Here is a 13703-nt window from a genome sequence, read left to right on the forward strand (position 1 = left end):
ATCTTTCTTTAACTTGGCATGGTCATCGTTGTGTGACTCCTCAAGAGCCAAGCGATGCCCACGCTATTCCTCAAGAGCATTGGAGAGATTCGATATCTCATCGGCATAGTCACGACTATGACCTTCCATCTTAGAGACGGTTTCTTCGTGAGCCTCGATCATGTCATTGGCTTCACCAAGTTGTTCCAAGAGAGCAACAAAGTGCTTCTTGGATTTGCCCTTGAGCTTACTCATAAAGGACTCAAATTCATTTACTTCCTCATTAGACCCCTCACTATCATCAATGCCATCCGTCAAAGAGGGATTAGGAATGATGGTGGTTTTGATGTTGGGGGTTACCTTGTTGGTGGCTTTAGCCATGAGGCACTTGGCGGTGATGTTCTCGTTGGGTGAATCGAAGAGAGACATCCGGGGAGTTGTGGCAATGGCGACGGATGCCATGCCCATTGCTTCACTATCTTCATCATCATCATCATCCTCAAGGTATTCCTCTTGAACCACCAACTCTCGAGTAGGAGTCTTCTTGGTGAAGTTGTTCTTGTTGGGGAAAGACTTGGCTTTGTCTTTCCGGATGAGCTTGTCACCATTGTCTTCCCACTTCTCGTAAGGACAATCTGCAATGAAATGGCTCGCATTGCCACAGTTGTAACAAGTTCTAACTCGTTGCTTTCCCTTGAAGCCACTTGAGTTGTTCTTGTTGAAGTTGGGTCTTGAGTTCTTCTTGCTCCAAAATTGCCTTGAAGCAAGAGCCATGTGCTCGTGATAATCATATTTTGTATCTTTGGGGTTGCTCTCCTCATCTTCCTCTTCTTCCTCTTCTTCAACAATAACCTTGTACCTCAAGGCAAGGTTGGGCTTCTTTACCGTTTGAGACCGGAGCACCGCGTTATCAGCGGTCTTGTCCAAGATGCTCATTGCAACGAACTCATCCAACACTTCACTTGAGGTCATGGAGTGGAAGTACGGTCTTTGGCGAATGACGGAGGACATGGCTTTGTTGTAGGGCATCATGGCCTTGAGGAACTTGCGTTTGATCCAATTGTCATCCGTGTCCTTGCTCCCATGATCTCGGAGTGAGACCACAAGTTTGGTTACTCTCTGAAAGAGCTCGCAAGATTCTTCATCTTCCTTCATAGCAAACTCATCGGCTTTATCTTGCACCATTTCATAATTGGAGCATTGAATGCTCGCACTTCCCCGATAGAGAGACACAACGCAATGCCACACGTCTTTGGCCACGGCGTAGGGTCGAAGATGAGGGAGATCTTCGGGGAGAATTGATTCTTGGATGATGAAGAGAGCATTCTCATTGAATTGATTATCCACGGCTTCTCTAGGGGTGAAGTTGCTTGGGTCATGTGGATAGAAACCTTCTTCAATGATTCTCCAAAGATTAGTATTCGCATGCTTTAAATGACGCTTGAAGCGATACACCCAAGAATCAAAATCCTCATTTTTCTCAATCTTAGGAGGAGGACCGACATGATTTAAATGAGTAGAGGGAATCGGTCCACCATAAGTTGGAGGTTCCACATGGGCATAGATGTCGGTGCCATTTCTACCACTAGTAGAAGGACCCTTTTCACTGTTAGCTTCCCCCTTGTCGGAGGTAGCATCCGTCACCTTGTTAGAGGGATCACCCACTTTCATTGGCGAGCTAGACAGTTTAAGTCCTTCTAGGAATTTAGTAAACATGCTTTCAACCTCGGTCATCATGGAATTTTTCAATGTTTCTAAAGCCACAATGAATTCCTCATGAGAGACCGCGGTTCCCCCCATCGGCTGTAGACGAGGTAGGATTCACACCGGAGTGCTCCTCCACAACGTCTGTGGTGTCAACCATACTCTTCGGACGGCAAAGTCCTTAATAAAGAGACGAGGCTCTGATACCAATTGAAAGGATCGATATAGTTGACTAGAGGGGGGTGAATAGGCAACTAACAATTTTTAATCTTTTCTTTACCAATTTAAACTTTGCAACAAGGTAGGTTGTCTAGATATGCAACTAAGTGAGCAACCTATATGATGCAATAACATCTAGCACATAAGCAAGCAAGGGATACAACACAAATAAGCTTGCACAAGTAAAGGCACGAGATAACCAAGAGTGGCGCCGATGGAGACGAGGATGTGTTACCGAAGTTCCTTCCTTTTAAGGGGAAGTACGTCTCCGTTAGAGCGGTGTGGAGGCACAATGCTACCCAATAAGCCACTAGGGCCACCATATTCTCCTCACGGCCTCACACAATGCGAGATGCCATGATTCCACTATCGGTGCCCTTGAAGGCGGCGACCGAACCTTTACAAACAAGGTTGGGGCAATCTCCACAACTTAATTGGAGGCTCCCGACGACACCACGAAGCTGCCCCACAATGGACAATGGCTCCGAGGTGACCTCAACCGTCTAGGGTAATCAAACACCCAAGAGTAACAAGATCCGCTAGGGATTAGTGGGGGGAATCAAATTTCTCTTGGTGGAAGTGTAGATCGGGGCCTTCTCAACCAATCCCGAGCAAATCAAAAAGTTTGATTGGCTAGGGAGAGAGATCGGGCGAAAATGGAGCTTGGAGCAACAATGGAGCTTTTGGGGGAAGAGGTAGGTCAACTTTGGGGAAGAAGACACCTTTATATAGTGGGGGAAACAATCCAACCGTTACCCCCCCCAAGCAGCCACGCACAGAGCGGTACTACCGCTTGGGCAGGGCGGTACTACCGCTGAACCAGCGGTACCACCGTTCCCTCCCAGTGGTACTGCCGCGCACATGAGGATAGCAAGGACCTGAGCCCAGAGCGGTACTACTGCGGAAGTAGGGGCGGTACTACCGCTTGGAGCGGTACTACCGCCTCTACTGCCGCTACTAGTACCGCAAAACCTGACACGAAAAACAGAGGTCTCGAGTCGAGGCGGTAGTAGCTCGGAACCACAGCGGTACTATGGCCAAAGATAGCAAGTGGTACTACCGCTCGGAGAGCGGTACTACCGCTTGACACGCTTCGGCGGTACTACCGCTGAGGACCGCAGTACTACCGCTGGGACAGGCCAGGGCAGGCAAGGAGAGGAAAGGTAGCTCCAATGATGCGAAAAGGAACAACGGGTGTGATAAGGATGTGTACGTGTTGATTCCACCCTAGCCTTACCAAAGCGGATCCCCTCTTGATAGTACGGTGACTCCTACGAAACTAGTCCACCAACAGAGAAACGAAGGAGCTACACCATCTTGAATAAAACACCGAGGGGAGGGAATCGTCTCTTGCCAAAGGATGAATCTCTGAAAAGCTCAACGCACACGATTAGTCCGCAAGAGCATTGTCATCAATCACCAAAACACCTTGGGGATAAATACAACCTTACACATTTTAATAATAATAAAAATGGTGGTTGCTGTTTGTTAGATAGTTAGTGAATATTGGTAACATTATGAACATTTTTAATTCATTGTTTTATGAAACTATAATTTGACTTGCCATTTGAATTTGTATTTGGACTTAGTTTGAAATTAGTGAAGTTTAGCAAACTTAATTGTGATGACCTGGCAGCATTAATAGGGGTTTACTGTAGCTGAAATGTCGGGGTGTCACAGTCGTGCCTCTCACGAAAGCACAACTGTGCCTCTTGCGGAAGCAAAACCGTGCCTCTCACGGAAGAAACAAAAACAGAAGGCGCGTTTTCTTTTTCGTTTCTGAGAGGCACGATCGTGACTCTAACGGAAGCAAAACCGTGCCACTCGCGAAAAAAACGCGTTTTTGCACTGCTGGCAAAAGCACAACCGTGCCTCTCGCGGAAGGAAAAAAATAAAAAAAAATGATTTTTTTCCGTTTCCGAGAGGCATGGCCGTGACTCTGGCGAAAGCAAAACTGTGACTCTCGTGAAAGAAAAAACGCATATTTTTGCGCAAAAAAAGAATCATTTTTTAATCCAAAAGCTAAGGAACACCGGTGGAAAACCGAAACGTCAAAAAACTATTTAAAAGGCCGAAAACACATGCAGAATTTTTTTTGAAGGGAACGCCCAAAGCATGACACGTGACGGACGACTGAGAGTGCACCTAGTGGCGCTGATCCTTGTGAGGCTCCTGAAGGAACACTCGTCAACTAGTTGCTCCCCCAAATTCTTTAAGAAAACATTGACGTGTCAACTTTTACCAATGTAGCACAATCTTTGCACAAGGGCCCGTCACACAACCTCACTAATTTTATATGGCGATGACTAATCTGGTTTTTTTAATTGACATCCTCAAATTTTACGGGAAGTACAAAGCATCTAAAACATAATAAAAATTATATCAAGATTCTAAAATCATTGAACCACCGCCACAGCCGTCAGAAAGAGCTGCGGACGCATCACCGTCGTTGCTCCCCTCTCGAAGCCGGCTTGACCTTGTCAATGATAGTCAGAAAGTCTTCGTTCACGTGCTCCTAAGTCTTTGTGCACATGCATGCGCATAGGGAGTTGGTTATCCACACGCATGCGGGTGCAATCCCCCACACGCTGCCACCATTTATTGTGTTAAAAAGTCACATGTGTTGGCACAAACAGGCATGGGAAGGCTTGCATGCATTCGCTCGGCTTCACCGAATAATACATTTGCACTATCTAGCATTTAGAGCAGCTCCAACTGGGTGACCCATTTTGTTTGCCCACGTCCTTTTGAGTCACCGCAGACAAAAACGCTGGCCCAACGTGCCAACCGAAATCCAAAATGTGTTCGCTTCGTGTCTGCACCGACACATTTCAGGCCCAAATTTGGGTGGAAGGTCCGCGTGCCCATCCTTTTTAATGGAAGCATGCGGCGGAGATGGCCCCATCCACTTCCAACACCCGTCCACATCTGGCCACGTGGTGCTCCCTTGCCGGCGACCATAAACCCTAGCAAGCCCAAACTCTAGCCACCATGGGGTTTTTCAATGGGAAGGCAAAGGGGAAGCTCAGCGCCGGCGCAAGCTCCTCCCGCGGGCTTCCTCCACCGCCGCCACCTGTTGGGGAACGTAGTAATTTCTAAAACAATTCCTACGATCATGCAAGATCTATCTAGGTGATGCATTGCAACGGGGGAAGAGTGTGTCCACGTACCCTCGTAGACTGAAAGCGGAAGCGTTATGTAACGCGGTTGATGTAGTCGAACGTCTTCACGATCCAACCGATCAAGTACTGAACGCATGACACCTCCGCGATCTGCACACGTTCAACTCGGTGACGTCCCTCGAACTCTAGAATCAGCTGAGGCCGAGGGAGATTTCCATCAGCATGACGGCGTGGTGACGGTGATGATGAAGTTACCGGCGCAGGGCTTCGCCTAAGCACTACGATGATATGACCGAGGTGGAAAACTGTGGAGGGGGCACCGCACACGGCTAAAAGATCAACTTGTGTGTCTATGGGGTGCCCCCTTCCCCGTATATAAAGGAGGAGAGGGAAGGCCGGCCGGCCCTCCTTGGCGCCCCCCAAGAGGGGAATCCTACTAGGACTCCAAGTCCTAGTAGGTTTCCACCTAAAGGGAGAGAGGGGGAAGGAAGGAGAGGGAGAGGGGGAAGTAAAGGGGGGCACTGTCGATGTCAAAACCGGCGGATCTTGGGTAGGGGGTCCCGAATGGTAACAGGAGGCTGGGGACACGATGTTTACCCAGGTTTGGGCCCTCTCGATGGAGGTAATACCCTACTTCCTGCTTGATTGATCTTGATGATATGAGTATTACAAGAGTTGATCTACCACGAGATCAGAGAGGCTAAACCCTAGAAGCTAGCCTATGGTATGACTGTTGTTGTTCTTGTTGTGTCCTACGGACCAAACCCTCCAGTTTATATAGACATCGGAGGGGGCTAGGGTTACACGGAGTTGGTTTACAAAGAAGGAGATGTACATCCGAATCGCCAAGCTTGCCTTTCACGCCAAGGAGAGTCCTATCCGGACACGGGACGAAGTCTTCAATCTTGTATCTTCATAGTCCAACAGTCTGGCCAAAGCATACAGTCTGGCTGTCCAGATACCCCCTTATCCAGGACTCCCTCAGTAGCCCCTGAACCAGGCTTCAATGACGATGAGTCCGGCGCGTAGATTGTCTTCGACATTGCAAGGCGGGTTCCATCTCTGAATACTTCAAGATAAATTCCGAACACAAGGACCGTGTCTGGCTCTGCAAGATAAATTCCATATACCACCGTAGAGAGAATAATAATCCACGAATCTGATCTGCTAACAACTCTTCGTAGTGTGACATCACGCCACGGCTCGGTAATTATTCGAAACATTTTCTACAACCTGCTTCCGCACACATCGCGAGGCGGTTTCTTTGGCACGCCTTGTCAAAGCAGAGATCGTGTCCCCTTATCGCAGGATCTTCATCAATACGGGTATGGGTAACCCAACCAGCGCCATCAATCGAGGCGCCTAGAAAAATAAGAGATTTCGAGAGGCAAGTGGGGAGGCGCACATTCTGCATCACCTTTATAACGGGACAAAGATCTCCCATTTTCACCCACGCCTTCCTCCTCCTTTGCTCATCCATTCTCACACCCTTGAGCTCCAGCGCCCAAGTTCTCACCTTTTCCGTAGGACCGCAGCATGTCTGGAGCGGGAGGCAAGTGGATGGCCTCCTCCGTCACAGAGGAGAACATCACGAGGCTTCGGGAGGCCGGATACCTGGCCGAGAGCATCGCGCACAGGCTTCCGGCAGAGGCACAGATTACCCCCACCCTGAAGTCTCGGGAGAGAGTAGTATTTCTCCCCCATTTCATCCGCGGACTAGGATTTCCACTCCACCCGTTTGTCCATGGGCTCATGTACTACTACGGGCTAGATTTTCACGATCTTGCCCCAAATTTCGTCCTCAACATCTCGGCCTTCATCGTCGTGTGCGAGGCCTTCCTCCGCATCAAACCTCACTTCGGCCTGTGGTTGAAGATCTTCTGCGTGAAGCCGAAGATCATGAGCTGCCAACAGGCGGAGTGCGGAGGCGCCATGGTGGGCAAGATGCCCAACGTCTCATGGCTCCACGGCTCCTTCGTGGAGACCATAAAAGGATGGCAAGCAGGGTGGTTCTACATCACCGAGACGCGCGACGCCAACTGGGTGGCAGCCCCCAAATTCATATCCAGAATCCTCATGCAGCTTACTTCTTGGGAAAAGAAGGGCCTGGCCTGGGGCAAACCCACGGAGCTGACCGGACTCAAGACCTGCATCAAGAGTATGAGGGACAAGAAGATCAAGCTTGTCAACATGGTCCAGGTCATGCTCATTCGTCGGATTCTCCCGTGTCAGAGACGGGCATTTGATATGTGGGAGTTCGATCCGGCTGAACACCAGATGCTGCTGAAGCTCTTTGACACAACGCATAAAGAAATCTGTAAGGTGCTGTTCAAGACTGGCGAAGTTCCTCCTCCCCTTTCCGAGGACCGTGGGCTCAGCGCAAAGCGCCTTGCCAGTCCAGTAAGTCCTCCGACTATTACAAGATGTTCCCTTAGTACATTCGGGGGAGGATTTTTAAGTCACCATGCTGACCAAACAGGATTGGGTGGAGACGGTGGAGCGGATTGACTGTCCGGCTCCATTGCCTGAGGACCCAGTAGATGCGCTTCTGGCGGAGATGCTGGTTCCGGCGCTTTACAAGGTGCCGGAGAAAAAGGCCGAAAAAGGACACGGGGACCCGGAAGGGTCTTCGGTGCGAGGCCGCACCCGACGCCTCGCCAGAAGAGGACGAGGCGCATTCCTCCCACGAAGGGGAGGAGAGGAAGAGGAAGGCCACCTCAACTGAGGGTGCCGAAGGGTCCAAGAAGGCGGCCGCGGGGACCAGAAAAGGTCTCCGGCGCAAGGCCGTGATAGAATCGTCATCCAAAGATGACGAGGAAGATCCCCCCCCCCCGAAGAAGGGGGAAACATGAATAAATGCCCCCTCCCCATACTAGGGAGGAGAAGAAAAGGAAGGCCGCCCCGTCGGGGGAGGCCGGGACGCCGAAGAAGGGAAATGCGTCCCTTCCAGATCACTCCACTACCGCCGCTTATAGCGATGAGTAGTGGCTGCCCAGGGGGAAACCCGGGGCGAGGTCGTAAGTATCCGCATTCCATAATACTTTTCCGTGCGAATTTGACCTCGTGGTTTGTAATGACACCAAACACGTATATGCAGTCCGGCTGGGTCCAATCTTGGGGTGTCCTCTTTGGAGGAGTCTCTGGACGAGTCGGAGATGAACTCACTCCCGACGGCCACCTCCCCACGACCTGCGGATGACACCCAGGTGTTATCCCGGAGGATACCAGAGCAGGAGGCGATGGTTCGAGAGACGCCCCAAGGCAAAATCCCAAGCGCCGGACACATGGGGGGTAAGACCCCCATGGATTGTGAAGACGGGAGCCAGAGCAATCCTGGCTCCCCTCCGGTTACTGCGCCGGAGCCTCTGAAGGCTCCGGATTCCAAAAGGCAGCGCCTCACGAAGGAGAGCGAGTCGGCCGTGCCGATGACCTCCGCCCAGACGGAGGCATCGGATATGTTGTTGGAAGTGCTTCGAGGCGCTTCCATCAACGACAAGCACCGTACTCTCATGAGTACGGTGATTGAGAAGGTTCGGTTCGCCAAGAGCGGATTGACCGAAGCCTGCACCAGCCTGCTAATAGGCTTTGAGGTAAGTAATGAAAAAGTGTGAGGAAATATCACCCGATAGACAGTAGCCCCTGATACTCTGGTTGGTGTTCGGAAAGAAAAGCCAAACGGAGGGTCAACTAAAAAACCGCAGGAAGCTAATAGTACTTGTCTATATGAATGAACAGGCATTGCTGCTAACCACCGCTGCGCACACGGCTGAGGTTCCCGGACTCAAGCGCAAACTGGGGAAGGCTGAAGAAGAGCTCGGCCTCGTGAAGAAGCAGCTCGAGGAGAACAAAGGTAAGTGAAACCCCGTCCGTATGTCGTATAGAGGAGAAAAAGTTGATGATGCTAACAAGAAGCATCATGGCTTTTGATAGGGACCGCGACCGAAGTGGCGGCCCTGAAGGAAGCACTGTCCGCGACCAAAGCCAAGGCGGATACGGAGTGCACCGGGCACGAGAAGCAAGATGCTCGGGTGGGAGAGGTACAGCAAGAGCTCCGGGAGCTCGGCAAGAAGTTCGAGTCCTTGGAGCATGACTTCAAGACGCAAGGGTCTGAACTTGCGAAGGCCCTCCAGAGTGCGGCAGATGCCAAGGCCGAAGCCCAAAAGGCCCTCCAGGAAATCCAGGCGGCCAAGAAGATAGCGGAGGGTAAGACATTCTTTATGCAAAGCAAGCATTTGGAGGAGTCACTTCTTTTACTTACACGAATCCGGAGCTCTCTAGGGGCATTTGCAGATCTGCCACGCAGCATTTCGGATGCCGCGGAGTTCTATCGCACTGAAGAGGGGAGCTCCACAGAGAAGCTGTTCTGGTCCTAATATACTGGGACCGAACACCCAATGCCTCTGAGTGACCAGCTGAAGCAGCTGGTCGAACTCCACAATGTGGCCGAACAGGCCATGAAGGATCTCATAGTCCGGATGTGGCCTGGCGAGCCCCTGCCCGGCAGCTACTTTGGCCTGGTGAAGCGGATGGTGCATGCCTGTCCACGGCTAGAAGTGATCAAGTAGTCTGTATGTATTGAGGGTGCCCGACGGGCCTTTGCCCACGCGAAGATGCATTGGGCCAAGATGGATGCTGAGAAGCTCGTGAAGGAAGGACCCCCGGAGGGCAAGGAGCATCGCTACCCCGAAAAATATTATGATGGCGTTATGAAAGGCGCTCGGCTTGTGGCAAATGAATGTCCTAAGGACATAATTTTCGAGTGAATGTACTCATGTCGTGTGTATAATATGGGAACGAGTTTGATTGCACTATATTACGCTTTGTTTGATTTAAAATATTACCTTCTCTGCGGCCGTTTATCAAAATCTGAAAGTAGGCCAGTCGTCGGCTTCCGCCCCCTTGTAACTAGTACTGGGGTGTTTGTGGAAACCCAAAAACTCTTTATCCAAGTTCTTGGTCCTTTAAGGAGGTGTTTGGCATAGCGAACAAGGCAATTGGACTATTCGGCTTTATAACTCTCACTTGGCCATAGAAGTCTATAATTTTAAGTTTCAGCAAAGCCCCTAGTATTCCGAAGGCCGAACTGGGGCGTTATACACGCCGATCGGGCAAGGCCGATTCCTCGCCTTAAGCGGAAAAAATCTTTAAGGATTTAGTACCTCGCGAACAGCGACCAGCTCTCGCCGCATCATGACGGTCAGTTTTTGGCTTTCTCTACTGAGGTGCTCATCCAGAAGAACTGGGACAGAATCACAGTAGTTCTCCCTGCGCTACCTTAGCCGATATAACGGAACGTAAGGTACCAAAACAAGGGAGCTGGGCTAACCCAACTATTGACCCAAGACATGATTCAGAGCTGATGCATATAATGCTATAAGTTCGGGGTGCCGCACTGTCGAAAGTGTTCGGACTTTTCTTGCCATATTATGGGGCTCGACAAGAAGCCCCTAGCAAACCGAGCGTACCAAAATGTACGGATGCAATAATGAATAAATATTCAATGGGAAATATGAAGATGGTAATAAGAAGGTGACGCTGTGTACTACTTCCAATTTATTTGGTCAATACGGCAAGGCGTAGGTGTACAATTAATGCATTAAGCAGAAAGAAATAGGACTATTTGACATGTCCTATCCAAGGGCAGGCTACGTGCGGGTATGTAAGAACAGGTATAACGATCAGTGAAGAAGACCACCTGAGTATTCCCTTGTCTGCAAAAGCCTCTTGCCTCCTTGGTGTTCCCTCTTTAATGAGTCCGGTTATCCGATCTCTCTGAAGGGGCTGCCCGAAAGTAGGGTCCTGAAAAAAGAAAAAATGGTATGCGAGCCTCATGGCGGCTGAACCGCACTCTGGCCTCATTGTCGTCTCGCCTCCACCTATGCCCATGGTATTTGAAGCGCGTATTTATGTACGCGTGGCACAAACGCCGCCTGAATGGGGCTGGGGTGGAGGCCGGATTGCTAATCGAGCTCCTGGCATAGCTGACAGTCCTGTTGCGGGGTGCTCCGGACTCGCTTGATGGTGCTCGGGGTTGTCGTTGCTGAATTGGCTGTTTGTCGAAGGAGGTTGCTTTGTACTTCGGCCGCGAGGGCCGCAGTGTGCTCTTCTGTACGGAGGGAGCGGTCTGTATTTCCATTGACTGTGATAACCCCGCGAGGTCCTGGCATCTTGAGCTTAAGGTATGCATAGTGAGGCATCGCATTGAATCGGGCAAACGCGGTTCGTCCAAGTAGTGCATGATATCCACTACGGAAAGGGACGATATCGAAGATTAACTCTTCGCTTCGGAAGTTATCCGGAGATCCGAAGACCACTTCTAGTGTTATTGAGCCTGTACAGCGGGCCTCTACCCCTGGAATTACACCTTTGAAGGTGGTTTTGGTGGGTTTGATCCATGATGGATCGATGCCCATTTTCTGCACTGTGTCCTGATAGAGCAGGTTTAGGCTGCTGCAACTGTCCATGAGGACTCGCGTGAGGTGGAATCCGTCGATGATTGGGTCAAGGACCAATGTGGCTAAGCCACCGTGAAGGATGCTGGTGGGATGGTCCCTACGATCGAAGTGATCGGGTAGGATGACCATGGGTTGAATTTTGGGGCGACGGGCTCCATCACATAGACGTCCCTAAGTGCACGCTTTCGCTCCCATTTGGGGATGTGAGTGGCATAGATCATGTTCACCATTTTTACCTGGGGAGGAAATTTCTTCTGTCCTCCAGTGTTCGGACGTCGGGGCTCCTCGTCATCATCGTTGTGCAGCCCCTTGTCCTTGTTTTCGGCATTTATATTGCCGTCTTGTTTGAACACCCAGCAATCTCTGTTAGTGTGATTGGATGGTTTATCGGGGGTGCCATGAATCTGGCACGAGCGGTCGAGTATGCGGTCCAGACTGGACGATCCCGGATTGTTTCTTTTGAACGGCTTCTTCTGCTGACCAGATTTGGAGTTGCTGAATCCGGCATTGACTGCCGTATCCTCAGCATTGTCGCCATTGTTTCGATGCTTGTGTCTGTTGCGCTCTGGCTTTCCGTTACTGCCATGGATATCTGAAGTGCCAGGGTTTCCTGGCGCGGTGTTACTGCGAGCCAGCCAGCTGTCCTCACCTGTGCAAAAGCGGGTCATTAGTGTTGTGAGGGCCGCCATGGTCTTCGGTTTTTCTTGGCCGAGGTTTCAGGCAAGCCACTCGTCACGGATATTATGCTTAAAGGCTGCCAGGGCCTCGGCATCCGGACAGTCGATGATTTGGTTCTTTTTAGTTAGGAACCGAGTCCAGAATTTCCTGGCTGACTCTCCGGGCTGTTGGGTAACTTGACTTAAGTCATCGGCATCCGGTGGTCGCACGTAGGTGCCCTGGAAGTTATCGAGGAATGCGTCCTCAAGATTTTCCCAACTACCAATGGAGTTTGCTGGCAGGCTATTCAGCCAATGTCTGGCTGGCCCCTTAAGCTTGAGTGGGAGGTATTTGATGGCATGTAGGTCATCTCCGCGAGCCATGTGAATGTGGAGAAGGAAATCTTCGATCCACACCGCGGGGTCTGTTGTGCCATCGTATGACTCAATGTTGACAGGTTTAAACCCTTCTGGGAATTCATGTTCCATTACTTCATCAGTGAAGCAGAGGGGGTGTGCGGCACCTCTGTGCCGGGCTATGACGCGGCGCAGTCCGATTAGGTCTGGTCGGTTATGTTCGTCCCGGCCGGATTTATCAGTATGGTATCCGGCATGACGATCAGTGTCATGAGCTGTGGCGCGCCCCCATGATCCGTAGATCGATCTTGGTTGTCCTGTGTTGTTTTCCAATGTGTCTCGCAGGTCTTGCGTATTGCCCCGGGTCGTAGTGAACCGGCATGGGGGTGCAGGCTGGTATCCGGCATGATATGCCGTTTTATCCCGGCCACGGGGTGGCTGGTCAGCCTCATCTTGTGCTGGAAGTTCAGGCTCTTCGGCCTCTTCTTCTAGCGGTTTGTGCTTTGGGTATCCCCTGATCGGGGGCTCGAGTCTGTATTCCTCGGCTGCCAGGACTTCGCTCCATCTGTGTGCAAGCAGATCTTGGTCATCTTGGAGCTGCTGCTGCTTCTTTTTCAGGCTTCTTGCAGTGGCTATAAGCCGGCGCTTGAAGCGCTCCCGCTCTATGGGATCCTCTGGTACACCAAATACGTCGTCACCGAGGCTCACCTCGTCTTCGGAGGGAGGCATATAGTTATCGTCCTCCAAATATCCGTATGTCGCTTGTCCGTCTGGGCTAGCCTGCCTGTGTTCCTGTTCGGCTTGCTTGAAGGTGGGTTGATCAAGATCGTATTCCTCTTCGGCACCATATGGATTTTCTTCTCCAGTGCCGGTGTTGTTGTGGCGGGCCTTGGAGCGGCGCCGATGACGCCCATGCTTTGATTTCTTCCCCGAGGGGTTATCTCCCATTGCCTCATCGCCATTGGTTTCTTTGGGAGTATCTACCATATATATATCATATGAAGAGGTGGCAGTCCAGCGCCCTGTGGGCGGTGGTTCCTGTTCTTCTCCCGCATCATCGTCTATACCGTCGATGTCTTCGAAATCAAAGTTAAGCACGTCGGTCAAGTCATTGGCCGTGGCTATTAAGTGGGTGGTGGGCGGGTAACGAATTTCTTCATCGCCAGCTTCCCACTCGAGCCAGACATAGTTCGGCCAGGAGTCTCCTGATA

Source organism: Triticum dicoccoides, chromosome 6B (assembly GCF_002162155.2).
Source record: "Triticum dicoccoides isolate Atlit2015 ecotype Zavitan chromosome 6B, WEW_v2.0, whole genome shotgun sequence".
Lineage (NCBI taxonomy): Eukaryota > Viridiplantae > Streptophyta > Magnoliopsida > Poales > Poaceae > Triticum > Triticum dicoccoides.